Genomic DNA, 22,179 nt, shown 5'->3' with positions numbered 1-22,179 from the left:
TTTCTAAATACAAGCGCTCCACCACAATCTTGTCTTTTCATGTAAAATATCAACAGGAAGAATGACACATGAAAAGGTATTGACAAATGAACAGCTGTTGATATGGTCCCCCAATTAGTGTAGCACGTACTCCACAAGGCTCACTTTACTCACCAGGCACATACCATTCCCAATCGTAGTCCAAGTGGATTGTGAAGTGAAAAAGTCCCAATTTTCTAGGCAATGTTTGCAAATGTTGTGATTCCCCATATGGTAAAGGTTAAGGTGACTCAAATTGTTGCATTTAAAAACCTTTGATCAATTCTATATCATAATTTTACAGTATATATTCCTGTAACGTCTTTTCCAGGGTAAAGTGTGAGACATTTCCTTATATAATGATGCAGGTTGTTCTTTGGGCGTCCTTGAAAAAGAAATGAAAGATTCCAGTGTCACCGTAAGATTGCTTTTCTGTGACCTTCTGACCTTTACTTATTATAAAAGCTCACAGTTTGTTCCTCTTCTTCTTCTTCTTCTTCTTTTTGCACTATATATTACAGAGAGTCAGACATCACATCAGTAAGAGCAGGACATGTACTCCAGGATTTGTCAGATGTTGCAACGTGTTATTTACAGGAAATCCTGATAAAGTGCTGTCTGACAGTTCTCATCTTATCTGCAGGAGGATGTCATGATACTTTAAGTGGGCATTTATAAAAAAAAGAACCGCTTGACATCACATGAACTAATGGCATCCCATCTCACCTTCCCCTGGACTCTTCGGCTACCTTTTAAGGACAAGTACACTTCACCCTTTTTATAAGTGATCTTTATTGCACATAGAAAATAAAACTCTTTATTGCGCCCGATGAAATATTGGATGTTCCCAGAATTTGGAGATGAAAACATACTCTATATTTTATTTGGAGCTGTGACTTTGAGAAGTCGATATTTGGTGACTGGAGAACTCGTATAAGTTTCATCTTCAATTTAACTTGGAAATATATCCATTTCTCACAGGATATTGAAGGATAGTGGGTGCTCGTTAAGTCAACATATCCAGGAATGGAGAAGCTTTGCTGTATTGCAGAGTGTCTCTAATGTAATGCTAGAAGGCAAACTCAGATCTTACATCCATAAACAGCCGAACATATGATAGCTCTATCAGCACTAGAACTCTACTGTTACTCCTCCACCTCCTCCTGGTCCCGACCACTGCATTCTGCAATTAAAAATTACATAAGGAAGTTTGGTCACTAACAGTGCACATTACAGTAGGGTTAGAGCAGGGCCTAGGCAAAACTTCAACCTACTCTTTCCCCGCCAATGCCACAATGCCACCATTATCCACCTTCCGGCCCCTCAAGTGAAAGTGTGGAGGTGGCATCTTAGAATTTCCACAGCTACCTCCTGCATTAAGTACAACAAGGAGGCTTTTCTCATAGACATCTTTCAGTTCTGCAGACTCGTGGGGCTTCCCAGATCCCGCACCCTACCCTACTCCCTTCAGTCATGCTGCCTTCAAGGTATACCTGCCACTCAGCTTGCTGGTCCCAACTCCCTCTTGTTGTCAAATGCATTGGGAGATAGGGAGACCATCCCAGGGTGCACTAATGCCCTGCAATGGCACACACGTATGTGATATGTGACAGGCCCTGATCACGTGTAATACTGCTAGGGTCATACATTGTTTATAGTCTAAATATTTGGATTAAGTACAACAGTACATACATTCTATTATAAATGGACACAATATATTGATACTCTTGATATTAATATTAAAACACACACATTATTTTTGAAAATAACACAATGTAATTTTAAGGTCTTAGGGAAATGTGGATAATAGATAGTAATGATTATAGATGTTAAAGTATTAGAAATATCACCCCAACATTCCCCATCGTCCCTCTCGATCTCCTTTCCACCCCCCACCCCCCTCAGTTTAATTGTCTTTCCCCTCGTCTTTGTATATGTTTTGGTATGCTACGTATATGTAATCTTAACAATTCTGATTTACAGTGAAATCGTTCTTTGTCAATATCTAAATGATACGCAAATGTTTTGTGTACATTACTTCTTTTTTTAAATAATTTTTTCTAAATTTATATTTCAAATATATATTTTATACATACCAAGCTTAATATCACAATAAAAATATAAAAAAAAAAAAACCAGTTAATTGTACAACAGCACATTTTTTTTTTTTTTTCTCCCACATCCAGCAGGGGACACTGCCTTATACCATGGGGATTGGGATGTGGTCTGGAGGAGCCGGCACTTTAAGAAAATCTGTCCTGCTGGCTACTTCCCCTCCCATTCCCCATCAGACTCCAGTCTTTGGAAAAAAGTGTCCGGAGGAGTCCCGGCCACGTCTCTCTGGAGACCGAAGATTTTTTATTTTATTTTTATTTTTGTAGCAATAGTCTACGGTACCTTAGGGGGGAGCCAGGTCGGCGCTGCTTGCAGGGCACCTCCTGGACTCGGCCACCGGAGTTATCTTTTGAAGAAATCCCGGGGGACCGCCGCAGCTGCACGCGGCTTGCGTTACGGTCCCATAGGCTATCCCACACACCCCTTATAGGATTTTTATTTTTTGGTGTGGTCCTGGCATTGCTGGGATATAGACAGCACCCGGGCCCTGTTCCAACTCGTTGGGGGCGAGCAGCGGCATGACTGATATGCGGGGCACGCTTACCTGAGCGTGTGTAGGTTCTGGCCGGCGTCTTGGTTCCGTGTGCACTGTTCCCGGAGGGGAGGTTTACAGGGCGGACGGCTGGCTGGAAACAGGAAGTAGGCCTTAAAGCCAGAAGGGCAGTTCACTGTAGTGAGTCTGCCTTCTGGTCGGCGTAGCATACAGTCGATAAGCGGTGTCTGGTCTCCTCAGCAGCGGCAGCTCCCAGTGGCAGGGTACCTGCGCTGTATGATTCGTTTGTCCCTCTCCCATCCCCAAGAAAGGTATTGTGGTCTGGGGAGTTGGACTGGGGGGTGGAAGAAAAAGCAGGGTTGCTGGAGCTTCTCACCTGTTCCCTGACAGACACAGCATAGGTTCACTGTGGGTGTGCACTGTGAATGATCATGGCTGAAAGGAGGGCTTCTAAGGCTTCTCTCAAGCGTTATACATGTAAGAAATGCAAGGTGCAGTTTAAACAGCATCTAGAAGGTGTGTCTGTTTGTGAGTCATGTTATAATGCACCGCAGTCTGCAGGTATGCATCAGCAGACGTCGGACTTAACTGCAGTTCTGGCAAATCTGACAGCAGAACTGGCAGCTTCTCGCAGAGAAAGAGAAGTTCTGCATACTCAGATACAGTCCCTATCATCAGCCGAGCCTCCCTGGGCGACATCTCTATTGAGGTCAGTAGATTCTTTAGCGAGATCTTTTCCCTCTGTTTCTCAGGGCTCTCCTAGGATTAGGAGGGCTGAGGTTTTATTTCAGTCAGATGAGGATAATTCCTCGGCTGAAGAGGGTGAAGTTGCTGGAGAATACTTTGAGGCTCCAGTGGAGGAATTTATTGAGGAGGATCCTCAGGGCATGGACGCTCTTATTAGGACAGTAAAAGAGACCTTGGAAGTCTCTGATCCAGAGATCCTGGCTCCGGTATCCATTTTTGGGAAGATTCCTAAACGTCCGGTTTATTTTCCTGAATCTCCTGAACTGGATAGAATTTTATTAGAGGCTTGGCAGTCTCCAGATAAAAAGTTCCAAGTTTCCAGGAGGTTTAAAATTTTGTATCCCTTTGCACAGGATTCTAGGAATAGATGGGAATCCCCGCCTCCGGCGGATACATCTGTGTCCAGGCTGTCAAAACGCACAACCCTTCCTATTCCAGGGGCTGTGGTGCTAAAGGAAGCTCCAGATCGTAGACTGGAGTCTACTCTGAAGTCTATTTACTCAGCCTCTGGTTTTCTCCTAAGACCCGTTATGGCGGGAGCGTGGGTGAGTAAGGCGGTTGAGAAATGGGCAGCCCAATTGGCGGCGGGCCTGAAAGGTGATAGGCCTAGATCGGAGCTGATACCTTTGGCTGAGTATATCCAGGATGCAGCTGGATATTTGGTGGAGGCCGCCACGGATTCAGCTACCTTAGGTGCCAAGATTTCTGCATCCTCGGTGCTGGCCAGGCGTTCTCTGTGGCTCCGTTCTTGGCAAGCGGAAGCAGAGATTAAAAAGGCAGTGGAGGCTCTTCCATTTAATGGAGAAATTTTGTTCGGTCCTGAGTTAGACAAATTAATTTCCCAGGCCACAGGTGGGAAGTCGACTTTTTTGCCGACTCAGGCACCAGCTTCCAAGAGACCTTATGGGGGTCCTTCCTTTCGGGCCTTTCGAGGTGCAGGGGCGAACAGAGGTAGAGGCAGAGGGTTTTCTGCCTTCAGAGGTAAACGCGGCAGAGGAGCAGCCGTGTCTTTTCCTGCAGCGCCCTCAGCTCGCCGTCAGGAGCAGAAGCCCCCTGAGAAGCCCGTTGCATGACGGGTTGCCCGACCATCTGGGGAGTTCCCAGGTGGGTGCAAGGCTGCTGTCATTCGTAGGAGTTTGGCAGCAGGTTTGTATAGATCCTTGGATTCTAAAAGTCATTTCAGAGGGTTATCGACTGGAGCTTACAGCGTTCCCTCCCAAAAAATTTTTTTCTACAGGTCTCCCGTTAAGAGAGCAAAAGAGAGAAGCTCTCAAGCTGGCAGTAGAAAAAACTGCTACAATCAAGGGTAATTGTGACAGTTCCAGCAGATCAACGGGGGCTAGGATTTTATTCGAATCTATTTCTAGTGCCCAAAACAAATGGGACGTTTCGACCAGTTCTCAACCTAAAGAGCTTAAATCAGTTAATTTTGTACCGCAGATTCAAAATGGAATCAGTGCGGTCGGTAGTGGCAAGTCTAGAGCCAGGGGAATTTTTGATGTCCCTGGATATAAGAGATGCTTATCTCCACATTCCCATTTGGGAACATCATCAGCAGTTTCTTCGGTTCGCTATTCAGGAAACTCATTTCCAGTTTCGCGCTCTCCCATTCGGCCTGTCGTCTGCGCCTCGGATTTTCACGAAGATAATGGCCTGCATGGTGGCAGCGCTTCGTCGGCAAGGGATTGTGATCATACCATATTTGGACGATCTACTGATCAAGGCTCCATCGAAGGAGAAGTTGATGTCAGATTCTTTACTCACTTACCGTTTTCTGATACAGCACGGGTGGATAATAAATTTCCCGAAGTCTCAGTTGCATCCGACACAGACCCTGGTGTTCCTAGGGCTGTTATTGGACACGGTCCAACAGAGGATTTATCTTCCTCGGGAGAAGATCTTGTCCCTGCAGACAATGGTGAAGCGGGTACTGGAAGAGAAATTCTTAACAGTTCATCTGGCCATCAAGCTTCTGGGGAAGATGGTATCCTCGTTCGAAGCCCTACAATACGGGAGGTTCCGATCCAGGGAGTTCCAGTTGGATATCCTTTCCCAGTGGTCGGGGTCTCACCTCCACATGAAAAAACGGATAAGGCTGAAGCCCAGTACGAGGCTGTCCTTGCTGTGGTGGTTGGACAGGGACCATCTGTCAGAGGGTCGCCAATTCGGTCCTACGGATTGGACATTGGTGACAACCGATGCCAGCACCAGAGGCTGGGGAGCGGTGGTCATGGGTCATTCATTTCAGGGTCGGTGGTCCTGGCAGGAAGCCCAGGTTCACATCAATATTCTCGAATTGAGGGCAATTCGGTTGGTATTGTTTCATGCATCCCAGCTTCTTCAGGGAAGAGCGATCCAAGTTCAATCCGACAATGCCACGGCAGTGGCCTACCTCAACAGGCAAGGGGGCACGAGGAGTCGTGCAGCAATGAAGGAGGTTCGGACAATTTTTCAGTGGGCAGAGCGGCATGCCTTGAGCCTGTCAGCTGTGTTCATCCCGGGGGTGGACAATTGGGAAGCGGATTATTTGAGTCGGAAAGATCTTCACCCCGGAGAATGGGAATTGAATCCAGAGGTGTTCCACCAGTTGACGGTCAGGTGGGGGGTGCCTCAGGTCGACCTGATGGCATCCAGAAGGAACAACAAGGTGCCTCGGTATTTTGCTCGGTCCAGAGACCCGGCGGCAGTGGCGACAGACGTATTCTCCGTTCAGTGGCAATTCAAGCTAGCCTATGCATTCCCGCCTTTCCCGCTTCTTCCTCGGTTGCTCAAGAAGATCAAGAGAGAGTCATCAATAGTCATTCTGATCGCTCCAGATTGGCCGATGAGATCGTGGTACGCAGACCTGCGAGGCCTACTGGTGGACGATCCATACAGACTACCGCTGAGAGAGGATTTGCTTCTTCAAGGGCCGTGCATTTACCCAGGCTTACGTCGGCTTCATTTAACGGCCTGGCTGTTGAGTCCGAATTACTGAGAAGGCGAGGTATTCCGTCCGCAGTAATTCCTACGATGGTGAGAGCAAGGAAGGATGTCACTTCAGCCCATTATCATAGGATCTGGAAGGCATACATTGTGTGGTGCGAGGGTCAGCAGCTTCCAAAGGCAGTATTCTCTTTGCCTCGGTTTCTACGTTTTTTGCAATCAGGATTTTCGTCTGGTTTGAGTTTGAGCACTTTAAAGGTTCAAGTGTCAGCTCTATCAGTCTTCTTTCATAGAAGGTTGGCTCTGATTCCAGAAGTGCAGACGTTCTTGAAGGGGGTGCTTAGATTAAGACCACCTTTTTCTGCACCCACAGAACCATGGGACCTTGGTTTAGTTTTGGATTTCCTACGGTCAGAAAGATTCGAGCCTTTGGAAGTGGTGGATCTACGATATCTGACATGGAAGACTCTGATGCTTCTGGCGTTAGCTTCAGCGCGTAGAGTCTCAGATCTAGGCGCCTTATCTTGTCGTTCGCCTTTTCTAGTTTTCCATTCGGACAGAGCGGAGCTCAGAACTCGACAGGATTTTTTACCGAAGGTTGTCTCGGCATTTCATATTAATGAGCCGATTGTAGTACCAGCATTTTCAGGAGAATTGGCATCCTTGGATGTCGTCCGAGCATTAAGGTGCTACGTGCGACGTACAGAATCGGTCAGGAGGACTGATTCCTTGTTTGTCCTTTATGATGCAGCAAAAAGGGGATCTCCAGCGTCTAAGGCGACATTAGCTCGCTGGATATGCCTAGCTATTCGAGAGGCTTATTGTTTTGCTTCTCAGCCAACTCCGGCAGGAGTGTCAGCCCACTCCACTAGGTCAGTGGGGACGTCTTGGGCGGCAGCCAGAGGAGTGTCCTTATCCCAGGTATGCCGGGCGGCTACTTGGGCAGGGTCAAATACTTTTGTCAGGTTTTACAAATTTGACACTTTTGCACGGCCAGAGGCAAATTTTGGCAGGGCCGTGTTGCAGGGAGAGTAGCGCTGACCCACCCGTGGGGGTAGCTTTGGTAATATCCCCATGGTATAAGGCAGTGTCCCCTGCTGGATGTGGGAGAAAAGAGGAATTTGGTACTCACCGGTAATTCCGTTTCTCCTAATCCGCAGGGGACACTGCGCGCCCTCCCAGCGCTTCTTCTTTTTTTCTTATCATATTTTTGGTTGTGTCTAATTTACTGCATGGACCAGTAAGAAAGTGTGTCTGAGTGATTTCACTGGTGATGGTTTTTTTGTTGGTAATATTAACTGTTGGCTTTCCTCTCTGAGGTTCCGGGCCTCCTCTCCTCTCGGACACAGTTTTTTCCGTAAGACTGGAGTCTGATGGGGAATGGGAGGGGAAGTAGCCAGCAGGACAGATTTTCTTAAAGTGCCGGCTCCTCCAGACCACATCCCAATCCCCATGGTATAAGGCAGTGTCCCCTGCGGATTAGGAGAAACGGAATTACCGGTGAGTACCAAATTCCTCTTTTAATTGAGTCTTTATCAGAGGCGTAACTACAACTTTGTGGGCCCCATAGCAAAATTTATAATGGGCCCCCCCCTAACTCAGGTCTCTACCAGAGCGCATCCCGCGGTGTGTGGCCACCATTAGTGTGAACAGTAAAAATGTGCCCCTCCAATAGATATTTTCTAAAATAAAAAATGGACACATTTTATAAAAAAGTGTGTGGCCTCGCTACAAAGGGTAAAGCCCTCACAAATTATGCCACACCGCAAAGCCCATGGAACATTATGAGACACACGCAAAGCTTGTTACACATTAGGAGACACACCGCAATGCCCATTACACATTACTGTATGTGACACACCGCAATGCCCATTACACATTACTGTATGTGACACACCGCAAAGCCCATTACACATTATGTGACACACCGCAAAGCCCATTACACATTATGTGACACACCGCAAAGCCCATTACACATTATGTGACACACCGCAAAGCCCATTACACATTATGTGACACACCCCAATGCCCATTACACATTATGTGACACACCGCAAAGTCCATTACACATTATGCGACACACCGCAAAGCTCATTACACATTATGCGACACACCGCAAAGCCCATTACACATTATGTGATACACCGCAAAGTCCATTACACATTATGTGACACACCGCAAAGTCCATTACACATTATGTGACACACCGCAAAGTCCATTACACATTATGTGAAACACCGCAAAGTCCATTACACATTATGTGACACACCGCAAAGTCCATTACACATTATGTGACACACCGCAAAGCCCATTGCACATTATGTGACACACCGCAAAGCCCATTACACATTATGTGACACACCGCAAAGTCCATTACACATTATGTGACACACCGCAAAGCCCGTTACACATTAGGGGCCACAGCTCAAAGCCCGTTACACATTAAGTGACACACCTCAAAGCCCGTTACACATTAGGCAACAATTACAAACTTACCGCGTTAATTCTTTTTCTGTCCCACGCTGCTCTTCAGGCAGCACGGCTCCTCTCTGCTTCACAGGTGTAGGAGTATGAGAGGCCTGTACACCAGCATGTGGGAGTATGAGAGGCCATTTAATAATGCAACAGTAGCAGGAGTGGGGGGCAGGTGTGCGTGCTGCTGCAGGGCCACCATCAGGAGATGGAAAATGGGACTGGTGTCTCAGGCCCAAAGACCCCCGGGCGGCAGATCGTGGAGCCAGATACAAAGCTCCTGAGCTTCAGGAGACCAGTGTTACTTCCCTAGGACTGTCTGTCTCTGCTCTGACTCAAGCAGATTGGGGACTGACTGAGTCTGGCTGGCAGCCAAACTTGTAGAGACAGCGCAGCAGCATTTTGAATGTGCCGCTCTCTTGAAGTAAATCACAGCTCAGTACAGGCAGCCAATCAGGATGAGCGACTGCCTATCTGTGAGCACTCACTGACAGCAGCAAAGTCAAAATGCCCCTGCGCTGTCTCCAGAAGTTTGGCTGTCAGTCCCCGATCTGCTTGTCAGAGCAGAGACAGCGAGTACTACGGGGGAAAGTAGCAGCAGTCTCCTGAAGCTCAGGAGCTTTGTATCTGCTACCATGGCTTCCTAGTGGGGACTGTACTGAAGCACTAGGAGCCTGGAGGGAAGTGGGGGTTGTAGGCGGCGGGGAGGGTATCGGCGGCAGCCGGCGGGGAGCAGGAGGTGGCGGCCGTGCCTCTCTGTGGACACAGTCACAGCCACCACCGCACATCATGATCACATCAACGTCCGTACCACTGTGCACTGTACTGCCGTGCCTGCGGCCCTGCGCTAGGCAGACAGTCCCTCCTCCCTCGCAGTCACTCTTCCGGACTAGCGCGCCGCCCCCGCCCCCGCCCCCGCCCATCCCCCCGCCCGGCTTCTTACTCTGCTCGCTGCTCTCCTCTCTCCCCTCCGGCGAGCAGCTTCATCTAATATAGGCGGCCGCGGTTCCCAAAAAAAAAAGACAAAACCTAAGCACGGTGCAGGGGAGTGCTTGCTGTCTATCGGGCCCCCCCAGCCGCCGGGCCCCATAGCAGCTGCATCCCCTGCACCCACGGTAGTTCCGCCACTGGTCTTTATTTATATAAATTTTAAAATTTACACAACACACAAAACACAAAACATTGCACAATTTCCATTACACATTATTTTCCTACGATATAGTTACCAACACTTACCCTACCACCCCCCCCTTCCTACACATAACCCTGGCCTGGTCCACCTCCCACTTCTTGCTGACCTTTACTGCGGTACTACTCCTTCTAAGTTACTACTGTTTCTTAACGTCATTTACTACCTTGGTGCTTCTCCTGCCCAGGATCATCTTCACGGATAATTATTTTTATTACTATTAGTATGTCTCAGACCCCTCTAAAACGTTTCATTGGATGCGTGGGTCTATTAAAGCCCTTTATGAGGTCCTCGATTAATAGGGACAAGTACCTGAGGTGGAGGGGACAAGTGAAATGCATCTAGTAATAATTGCCTACGTTTTCCCACATACGTTATATAATATAATCGCAATATATATTAATATATCTACTCATGCTCCGTGCTATTACTTCAAAAACAAAAAATTATATTTCCATTTGTGTACAATACAATAAGCATTTTATCAGTGTTAATGGTCAATATCAAACCGACATAAATAGTAGTGTTATACAAAAAAAAAAAAAAAAAACCTCCTGTGCAGACCTGTTGCAACCGGCCAAATATATTTAAGTGTATACTAAGCTTTTAGATTAAGCTTTCACAACTACCCTCCCCATTGTGTATTTCATCCAACGTGACTTATTAACCGTGAATTACTCAATTCACCACCTGAGCCTCACTTGTCCATTCCTCGCCCTCACTCCCCTTCATTCCGGACTACCACTTTATAGAACCTTGATTGTTTCCAATGTCCCCAGATTTTCACAAATTTACTCTCTGCCCCTCTTGAAGCGTATACATATCTTTCATGTTCACATGTATTATTAACTAGGTTCTCCCATTCGATAACTTTAGGGCCCGAGGGGGCCATCCAATGCCTTGCAATAATAACCTTGGCTATGGCTGTAACATTCATCACAAGATCCTTCCATTCATATGCAGAGTACTCCTCCTCCCAGACTCCCATTACCATATTAAGCACAGTAAGGGACCCCCGCGGCACTCCTACGATCACCAATATGTCCGTGATCTTGTCCCAAAACTCTTTAATCGCCTCACAATCCCATAAGAGATGCCAAAATGTCCCCACTTCTGCCTTACACTTTGGGCAACGGTCAGATTGTGTTCCTGCAATTTTCCTTAATATAACTGGGGTTAGATAGCTCCTGTGCAAGATGTTGAATTGTACTTGCTGAATACGGGCTGACGTGGTGGCCCTGCCCGGGGCTGCCAGTGCCTTCCCCCAATCTATATCCGCCATCTGCGGGATATCGACCGCCCACTTACCCAATAGTTCCTGCAATTCCTCACTCTGAGTGTACATATTCAGATATCCATAAAATTTGGACAATCTCTTCCCATTACCACTCAGTTGCTTTATAAATCTTTTACAAGGCGATTCAATAATATTGTGCACCGTCCCCCCTTCCTCCTGCTGCAAGGCGCTTCTAACTTGAAGATATCTAAAAAACATATGCCTAAACAACAGCACATTTTAAGCAATATGTTAATGGCCATTAACTTTCAACTATAGGATTATCTGATATGGAAAATTATTGTAATTTACAATAATCCGAACAGCACAATGGGAATTAGCCGTGCAAATACTGTATTTGCTGCATGTAGCAATTAGTCCTGATGGTTGCATGTTCCAAGTGTACCTTTTTTAAGTCCACACCTGTTCATGAGATCAAAAGGTGCATACTGGAGTCCTGTAGGACAGACTACAAACCCTTCTGTGTCCCAATGATCTGCTTATGTGACCCTTTCTGAAGGCTCTAATTGCAATAGGAAAACCAGGGGCCAACAAGGCCTTCTTTATTCCCATTGTTAGATTGCTGGAGTCGATCAGATGCATTGATTTATGTGCGTCTGTGCACCTGGTACCTGTGAGTGCATGAGATGAGGACCGGGTGCCCGATGGATTGGAATGATTTATGTGACCCCTATGCCGGTATCAAGTACTCTCTTTTCTGGAGCACGTAGCAGACAACATCTCAGATTCTCTGTTAAGCAGCTACATGGCTGTCAGAAAGCTCATAGGCCGCAAGGACACTCTACAGTTATTATTATAATTCTGCAGGTGGATTTAGAATATAAAAGGCACCAGTTGTACAATTTGTATAACACTGGTGCCTTTTTGTGCTAGTTCTCGTACAGTATTGCAAACTGATGCTCATTGTCTACATTGCATTCACAAAAGCAGCATTGCGTGAGTGTGAGTGCGGTATTCAATTGTTTTTCACCAGCATTTCAGCTCACTATCGCCGGGGGGTGCTGAGCTAAAATGCGCAAATGCATGGCTTAATCTGACCATAATGAGCGCACTATATGCAAAAAATAGATCAACTAAATATGTCCCTAGGATCTCTCATCAGGGATCTATATAACAATTGAATACCACCCTTTGTGTCAATTTCAAGTGAAATTCCTACATTGCTAAACAAACTTTTAGCTCTGCGAAATGTCACTGCGATCCCACACATCTGAGAACGGCCTTAGATCATGCATGGAAATACAAATGAACATCTCCCAGCAAGTCCGAGATCTGGAAACAGGGGTGTTGCCTATGTAAATGGGAGCGTGGCTTCACGTCAATGCATCAACTGTGATCCACACCCATTTTTTCTCACTATAGGGGTATGGCCAGTGCTCTGTGATGGACGTACGGGCTTCCAACTGCCCCCTTCACAGGTGCAGACTAGATAGGCAGCGTCTGGATAGGCTGTCAATAGGTCAACCCCAAAAGGTCAACATTAAAAGGTGGACATGGAAGTTTAATTATTTTGGGGTGTCAATGTCAGCAACTGTTGACATGGACCCCACTTAGGGTAGTGCGTACCCTCCCATGGCTCTCTTTGCACTCCATGCTTATATATTCTCCCTCTATGCCGACATAGGCCCTTATTCTGGTCGGTGCGGTAATATCCGCGTGCGTCCGTGCCGCCGATGTTTTGTGTCTGCGCATGTGCGTGCGGGCGTACGGCCAAATTCCGCATGAAATGTGTACACTCCGAACAGGGGGTGGAGAGGGGCATGAAGGGCTATTTGTGCTCATTACCATATGCATACGCCCCGCGTTTAATGGGCGTTCCCATGCAAACGCTGGGCGTACGTATGGTAATGCGGTCGTGACGCACGTGTAGGGGGCGGACATATGACATTGCCGGATGTCAGCTGCCCGCCCAGATCCCTGCTTTTGCACGGAAAAATGTCCGTGTGGTCTGAGGTTGCGGGAGCTGCCTGGCCACTCGGTCCTGCATTCGATGGTCTGCGACCATCGAATGATGGGGGAGGTTCCCTGAGATGGAGGAGGCGTATTCCGTGAAAAATACACGTGCGGTCCGTTCGGACAGCTTCTTCCCGCATACGGACGGAGTTGGCGATCCGTATGGAAGGCTGAGTTTCGCACGCACGGTCCTGGCCGCATAATCGGATCAGGCCGCACCGACCAGAATAAGGGCCATAGATAGTGAAGTAAGAACAAACCGGTTTAATAAAAGAAACCATGAAAAGCTCATGTCGACCTTGGAATGTGTCTATATTTTTCATGTCGACCTTTTACATGTCAACTTTTTGACCCTGTTGACCTATTGATTATGTTGACCTTTCCGGGAGATCTATTAACTGTTGATCTAGACACTGTAGAGCCTTCAAAATGTTGACATTGACAAATGATTGACACAAGACTGGAAAGTGGGTATTGGTGGCAGTGTTGGGTGGGTGGGGGGGGGGGGGGGTAAGTAAATTGATGTTTTGCCTCGGGTGACGAGAAGCGTTACACCAGCCCCGAGTTCCGGGTACAGTGCAAAACATTGAGTACTTGCAGCTCTGAGCCGCCGCTGTGCGCTGTAAAACCACCTCACACACATTGTAATTCGTGGTTCTTCCTATAACTGACAACCCGTAATAACACAATGATACAGCGCTGCAGCACAACACTGCCGAACAGTCCTTATAAATTTGGCAAGTATGAAACAGCAGAATTGATCATATATCTGAACTAAACACTGTGGGTGTAATGTCTGCTGGGCAGAACATTACGTCTCGGTAATTACTCCCATAAATCTGCGTCTTTGTTATTCTGCAAACAGCAGCTCTCTGCGATGTCTGTGCAGAATGGGAGTCACGGGGTGACCTGGGCCGCAATCAGCCATTAAGGTGTCAGGGGAAACTAAACCCAAATTGTTGCAGTATGTACGAGTGGTCAGTAGCTAACCTTAGCAGCTAAGACACCTTGGGCCCAATTCAGACCTTCACGCTGGGCTGCAAATTTGCAGCGCCAGCGATTTTTGAAGGACTGCGCATTTGCACGCAGCGTATTGCTCATGTGTGAGCCCTCCGTGTGACGAAAGCCAGCGTTTGTAGGAGTGACCCAACCGTTTTGATGGAGTGTCCTGGAAAAAGTAGGCGGGACCCAGGCATTTAATGGGAGGACCTCTGATGTCAGCAACAGCCCCAAACTGTCCAGATTTTATCACAGCGCCGAGTAAGTTGGTGGCTACTCAGGCCGCTGCATGTGAGCGAATCCATTTGACTGTAAGTGGATGCGAATAGATTTGCTGTTCTTCGCACGTCTGCAATGACATTCGCAGCTGTGCACAGAGGCGCGTTTTCACTCTGGTGGTGCGGCTACTAATTGCTCGTTGGGCTCTGAAAAGTAGCAGCCCAGCCATCAGGTCTGAATGACCCCGCTTGTCCTCTTAGCGTGTCCTGTGTTTTGTGTGAAGTTCTTTGTATATGTTCTTACTGCAGTGGTGTAAGTTTGTCACCGTTGCCCGGAGGCAATATATATACAGGTTGAGTATCCCGTATCCAAAATGCTCGGGACCAGGAGAATTTTGGATAACGGATTATTCCGTATTTCGGAATATTTTAATATTTCAATGATGTATTTTGAAGTATCTTGCATGTATGCTGTATAAACACATAATATACACACAAATATATTTTAATTGTTCAAAAAACAAGGTTTCAAAACGTGAAACAAAATGTGTGTTCTATCTCAGCACTGAATTTGAATGCCGAACAATCATTGTCTTGTACATATATAGTGCTAGTTACATATCATGTCCCCAGTGATGCTGTTACAAATGTCCCCAGTGAGTTTCTAGCAAAAAAAAAATTTTTTTTCACTTTCTGGAATGTCCGTATTTCGGAATAATTCGGATAACGGATATTCGGATACGGGATACTCGACCTGTACTGGTGCCCCCCCCCCCCCCAACCTTATATAATATAATAGTGTATGTGTCTGTTCTGAAATATATGTGTTTTATACACACACACACACACACACACACACATATATATTGAGAGAGAGAGTGAGAGAGAAAGAACACATATATTTCAGAAATCAGTTACAGAAGGGATATCAATGGCTTTCAATTAACTGATTTATTAGTTTTTGAAGCTAGCAGGGGAGGAGAGGTGCCCCCTTGGGAGCAGGAGCCCGGCGGCGGATGACTCCATTGCCTCCCAGAGTTCTGCCCCTGTCTTACTGTATGATCTACCAATTAGTCGTTGATCATAATAAGGAGAATTTATTTGAAATAAAGGTTTAATTTGATGATGACAATTTGGAAGATTTGCATTTAATTTAAAATAAGAGCAGATAAATTATACTTTTCAGTTGTAATAACCATGTATGTACATAGGCGAATCTAGAAATATGGTAATGGGTGGTCCCAGATCTAGACACAACAGAAGGGGGACCTTTGCGCGGCGTAGCCGCGCGACAAAAAGGCTGTGTGGCCTCATGGGAAGGAGGCGTGGCATCAAAAAAGGGGTGTGGTATTACACTTTAGACCATACACAGTAATGCCCATTACACATTTTAGCAAACTCCGTAATACCCATTACACATAAAGCCACACGCCGTAATGCCAATTACAAATTAGGCCACACACCATACTGCCCATTACACATTGTGCCACACATCATGATGCCCATTAAATACTATATAACAAACCGTAATGCCCATTACATATTTGCCACATAAGTGCTGCTTACCTACGTGCTAAGTGCTAGGGGGTTCTTGCTTGATAGCACCATAGTACCCATTACACATGATGCCGCACACCATAGTACCCATTACACATGATGCCGCACACCATAGTACCTATTACACATGATGACGCACACCATAGTACCCATTCCACATTATGCTGCGCACCATAGTACCCATTACACATGATGCTGCACACATAATGTCCCTTACACATGATGCTGCACACCGTAATGCCCCTTACACATTAAGCCACACATTATGTGTAATGCCCCCACATACCGACACTTGTAGCATCCCTTAAGCAATGCCCCCAAAAGTGTCACTTACTGTAAATTTTTATATGAGCCTTCGCTGCTGCTGCAGGGAGAGATGGAGAGCGGTGCAGCTGCTTCTATGGGGAGAGGAGCAGAGCGCAGCGCAGAACACGCTCCCACTCCCCTCCTGGTGTCCCCTCTAGCCGAGTGGACATTTGAAATATTGTGCGGGCTGTTGTTGTGCGTGACGTCGGGGGAACACGCCGGGCGCCGGCACCACACGATTAAAGGGAGGGGGGGTGGGCTGAGGTGAAAGCGGGGAGAAGAATTGGAGCAGAAGCTGCAGGGGTGACAGTCATTGACAGCTGGGCAGAGAGTAGGGGGCTGCGCGGCTGTGTTCAGAGCACTGCAGGTCACGGCTGTTTGAAAAAATACCCCTTTCACAACAGAAAATGCAGGGATTTGCCCGGGAATATGATCCCAGGATCATGCAGGGACATTCCCAGTCTGACCCCTTATACACCAGCCTAGTCCCTGCATTTTCTGGTGTGAGGGGGAGAGACAACCACTCCCCTCTCCCTACCCCCCTTTAACCAACCAGCTATATCTTCGGAACCAACTGACCCATTTACATGAGACCAGTATCATTTTGAAGAACTTTTGAGTTGGCTTCGAATGATTTTGGTCCCGTGAAACTGGACTGTTTGGTTCCAGAGAAATCTGCCCTCAAAGAACATAAACAGTCATGAAATTACATTTAAGAAATGAAAAAAACAGTTTAACCTCAATATCCCTGGAACCAATTAACCCATATGGATCCAGCCTGGTATCAGATTGAAGGCCCTGCGATTTGGGTTCGACTGAGATCAACCTCGAGCTTCAGTGATGCCGAAGGGGGAACTGGCAGCCGTTGAACTGGGTGGGGGTCGGAATTAGCGGGTCCCATGTTATCCTATAGGGAAAACTTTCCAGCTTTGCCTGGCAGTATCTCCGGTTCCCAGGGGGCTAGAGACACGGTGCTGGGCTCGTTGTTAAACCCCATCTCTCAGCTACAAAATGGGCTAATGGGTGGTCCTGTGCACCCCCGGACCACCCCCTAGATTCGCCTATGTGTATGTACCCACCATGTATGATTTTATGCCAGCGCACATACATGTTCAGTAGGCTGCTTTGTAGATGTAGTTGAGCACTTTTGAGGTGTACTCACGGTTCGATTCCGTTTTCGATTCGATTTCTATTAGATATAAACTATTCAACCAGCTCTGAAGTTTTTTCTACTCCTTTTCGATGTCCACTATTTTCTATTCCATGTGCTATTAGATGTGCTATTAGATCAACACTGGCTTCAGGCAGGAGATGGACATTGAATCGAATGATGCAGTGGACACATTAGATTTCCACTAACTACTATTAGATTTCCACTACACGGGAGCGCATATTTGGGATCGAATCTGCATCGAATGTAGAAAAACCATTAGATTCCCATTTGATTTTCTATTCAATTTTGCTTCTATAAGCAAATTCAATTAGAAAAATAGTGCATATCTCACCGTGTGTATGCTCTATTACTGTGTACATACCTGCTGGGCACTAGGACCCAGGGAGAGCTGTCCTCCAATCTATTGTACCGCTACACCATGTGACTGCAGCCATCTTGAAGCTTCTTCCTTGGGTACAGTGTGAGACTCTGGTGAATGTACTAAGCATCAGAGAGTAATAAAATGCAGAGAGATAATCCTATCCTCCCAACTGCCATGTTACAGATTGTGGGCCTTATTCAACACCGGTCGCTTAGCAGCAGTCGCTTGTTGCTTAGCGAATGGCTTAACGCCGCTGCTTTTTAAATGATTGATTAAGACAATTTAAGTTGATTGATTTGTTAATGAATTTAAATAATTTGATTCCAAAAATGTAAGCGGAATATCTCTGCATCAACTAATCTTTTCCTGTCTTCTCTTTTGTTTTCGATACTTGTCAGGGTGCAATCATGGGCTTGTATTGTATTCTTTTCCAGTTAAAAAGTAACAGGACAGGCTGGCACCCTTATGGCTATTTCACACGCTCTGGCTCCTGCCGGGCGGCATAACCCCGCACGGTCAAAAGCTGTGCCGCACACTGTAGTTATTAATGGACATGATTGTGTCCATTGACACGGGATGGCCACGGCCCAGCCGCCCGGTTGCAGCCGGATCCCACCACTGGAAGGGATGGCTGCCGGGCTGTGGCCATCCCCTCCATTGAAAACTTCTGAGTGCGGCACGGCTTCTTGGCTGTGCGGGGTTTCGCCGCCCGGCAGGAGCCGGAGCGTGGGAAATAGCCCTTGCAGTTTTTGGGCTAGACCAACATACCCTTTCCTTATCCCATCCCACCTCCAGAGGTGTAACAAGGAGATAAGTCTTAGTCAGTGGGGTCGATTCAGCTTCGCTTATTGCGATCCGAACTCCGCTCCAGGTTGAGGTTTCGCATGCGCATTTCTGCACATGTGCTAACCTTGGCAGCGAACAGGGAGGGATGACAGGGAACGTGCAGGGGGCGGCAACATTCCCCAGAAAAACGCTGGGCGTTCCCCTGTAGAAGCAGGCGTGATGATGCCTGGTTGGGGCTGGCGGCTGACGTCACATGATGAACAGCGATGGAAATAAAAGTCAGTATACAGTAGACTGACTTTTATTGGCAAAGGGGCAAGAAATCATTCGATGGTCACTGATGATTTTCTCACTTTCGGCTATACAGACCAGAATGTTCACCACTTTACTATAATGCGCATTATCATGTATGTCTTTCTGACAGATGTATGCGGAAGTCAACATTAAGGGCCTTATTCTGGTCGATGCGGTCCGTTCCGAATTCTTTCGGAGTGCGCATTTTAGCCGTCTGTGCATGCGTAGGCAACGCTATGCGCATGTGCAACGCATGGTCTCCGTACTCGTTCTCACTAATACCGTCCAGAAATGTCCACCAAATTGAATCGGGAAATATGGGCGTAATATGGGCGTCATTCGGACTTACACAAGGGCGTGGTATCAAAGTGGGAAAAACTGGGCGTAAATATGGGCGTACACGAGGGAGTGCACGAACTGTGGTAGGCCTGCATTCGGACAGCACACCGACTGCAAACGAACCAACACGCATGAAATATGCGGTCTTCATAAGCAAGTTTCACTTTGCGGAGAGCACTTGTTCATGCGCTAGGCATTCGGTTCACCCAATTAGTACGCCCGCACCTGAAACACTGTCAGCTGAACACAATACAATCCACTCCTCTAGTCATTACTCATTAATTACACTCTTTTCATAGCTTCAATTGGAAGCATTGCTGCCTAAATGGAGCATTACTAAATACACAAAGATAACCTAAAACACCACTGCATGTTTGCTATTTTACCCACATTTACACTGCAAGCAATGGTCAGAAATTGCAACCAATAATATAATTTTACATGTCACTTTTACATTCAGCAATAACACCACACATTTGGGGGTAAAAATAACATTTATTAAATTGGTGGAAAAACATATATCTTGCATGTTATTTGGCACATGGCAAAAAAGAAAGGTAACACACAAATAATAATTTTCAAACAAAAAAAAATGTATAAAATTTTTGCCATTTCATAACCACAGCAGAATCTTTAGGAACACATCAGGTGGCTTCACAACAAAAGTATATGACCAACACTTCAAGAACAGCAGCCAGTAATGGTAACAGAAAGAGGGCAACAGGGGAACCAACCAAAACATTCCAAACGAAGGAACCACAAATTAGTGTACCCTTTGCACGGGATTGGGTTGCACACATGAGGTTGACACACACAGCAAAGTGAAAGATTTGGGAAGACATAAGGGTGGAGATTAATGAGGAGGCCACTTCACTTTCGTGACCGTTTGGCCCTGGTAGGGGCCTTGCCACGTGTTTATAACTGATGGTAAGTTTGCTTTAGTATGTGTTAGTAATAATTAGCACATTGAAGAATATTGCATTTGACATGCAATTATTATATAATATGCATACATAAAACATAGGTAAAGGGGTAACAATGAATGAATAGCACTTCACATGATGTAAGGGTTAATGTAAAGTGGTAGTAATGTGTTTAAGTATCAATTAGGATTTAAATGATGACAATTACAAACAATCCATTTTTTATGAGGTTGGCTAATTGCAGAAGTGTGTCATATGTCAGATGTATGAGTTCAGATAAGAGTCGTGAGTTTTGCGGACATACCCTGCATCGGTGCGTACGGCCAGTTTCCCGTCCGTTCAGACGCTGTAAGACCGTGCAGAATCTTTGTGTTCCCACCGCACACGCACGGTTTGGATGTTGTCCGAAAACACACCCTCTTAGAGAGCTCGTCCGTCCGAATGCTGGGCGTTTGTTCTTAGAATGTCCGCACAGCGTGGCGTTCGGTCAGCTCCGAAAGAATTCGGAACGGACCGCACCAACCAGAATAAACTCCTAAGTCATTGGTGTCATTACAAACAATTGTCCAGTTTTATCCAGACTTACATTCTGGAAGAATTATTTGAATTTATCCTTCAAACTTTATTTTAATTTCGAGAACTCTAAACAGACATTTTATAAGGACATCAGTACAGAGTATCCAGTGGACATGATCATGAAATAATAAAATGATCAAAGAATTCTAGGTTATAAATCTAAAACTTTACTTGCCCCTATAAAACCCCTCTCCAAGTTGCCTGTATGTGTTCCTTTGTCTCCGTCTCAGCGCTATTTTTTTTTATTTTTTTATTGTTCTAGCCATATAAAACAATCCGACGTTCATAGTAATTACACTACATTCTGTTTAATTCTCACATAACACTGCAACAGTTTACCAGATGAATAACCAAGTCCCAAGTCTCCCACCGGTGATAGATAACGGAACGCTGTCGTTCTGTCGGTACACCGAGAGCCCCCTCGTAAAAATGAACCGAAGGAAGATTTTGACTCTGAATCACTGTACAGATGGCTCCATTTGGTAAACAGGAACACTCTGATAAGGAATGATGGCTAATATTATTCCTGCAGGCATTCTGCAACTGCCTTTCAAATAGCAGAACGTCCGTCCAAAAAATTACAAAACTGCCCAACCAGAAGGCTAGCATACAGAATATAACTGTGGAAATAGCCGTCGTTAACGGTGAATGCCAATAGACAATTATCGTTCTAGTTTATTACTGCATAATATTCAAAGAATAATGCAAACAGCCTAAGTAATAGATAAAGGACTTTCTGATTTGGATGTGATCTTCTTCTGATCATCTGCTGCACAAAACACAAAGACTTTCAGGTAGGGAAAGCCAAATGGCCATGTTCCCTTTTGCAAAACAGTATTATTAGAAAAGTATTATTATTAGAAAGCATTATTATTTTTATTATTATTATTATTATTATTATTAATAAGATTGTGGCCAGGGTCGTCTTTATGTAAAGGCACACAGGGTAACTGCCCAGGGCTCCACAAATCTGGGGGCTTCCGAAGAGGGGTGGGTGGTGGTCTCACAGTCAGTGTAGCGAGGCAGCATTCTCTTCCTGCCTCTCAGCCTGCAGCCAGACAGTGAATGGCTCTCAGCTTGATGATTGGTGGATTGCTGGCGGTATCTACGAATCAGGACCCTGCAGATGGTGCAGCAATGCCGGAGGGCAGTCACTCGGCGTCGGAGAACAAAAATGGGCGGGGTTAGGGAGGGGGTGCGGGGAGGCGTCAGGGAGCGTCACGTGCGTACGTGCCCTATTTCAGCTGTGGCTATTGATTCTATTGCCAGCCCCGGTTGAACAAGACACGCTCCATCTGTACCACACCATGTGCTATTCCTGTAATGTTTACCTCCACTTATTGCACACCCTGCCAACAGTGACCTACGCAGTGCATCCCAGCTGGTTGCCTCGGATGGTTCCCCTGCGGGCAGGATGTGTTTTACATGGATGTTCCC

The sequence above is a fragment of the Crinia signifera genome, chromosome 9, assembly GCF_055691185.1.
Source record: "Crinia signifera chromosome 9, ASM5569118v1, whole genome shotgun sequence".
Taxonomy (NCBI): domain Eukaryota; kingdom Metazoa; phylum Chordata; class Amphibia; order Anura; family Myobatrachidae; genus Crinia; species Crinia signifera.
Note: the sequence above shows the minus strand (reverse complement) of the source record.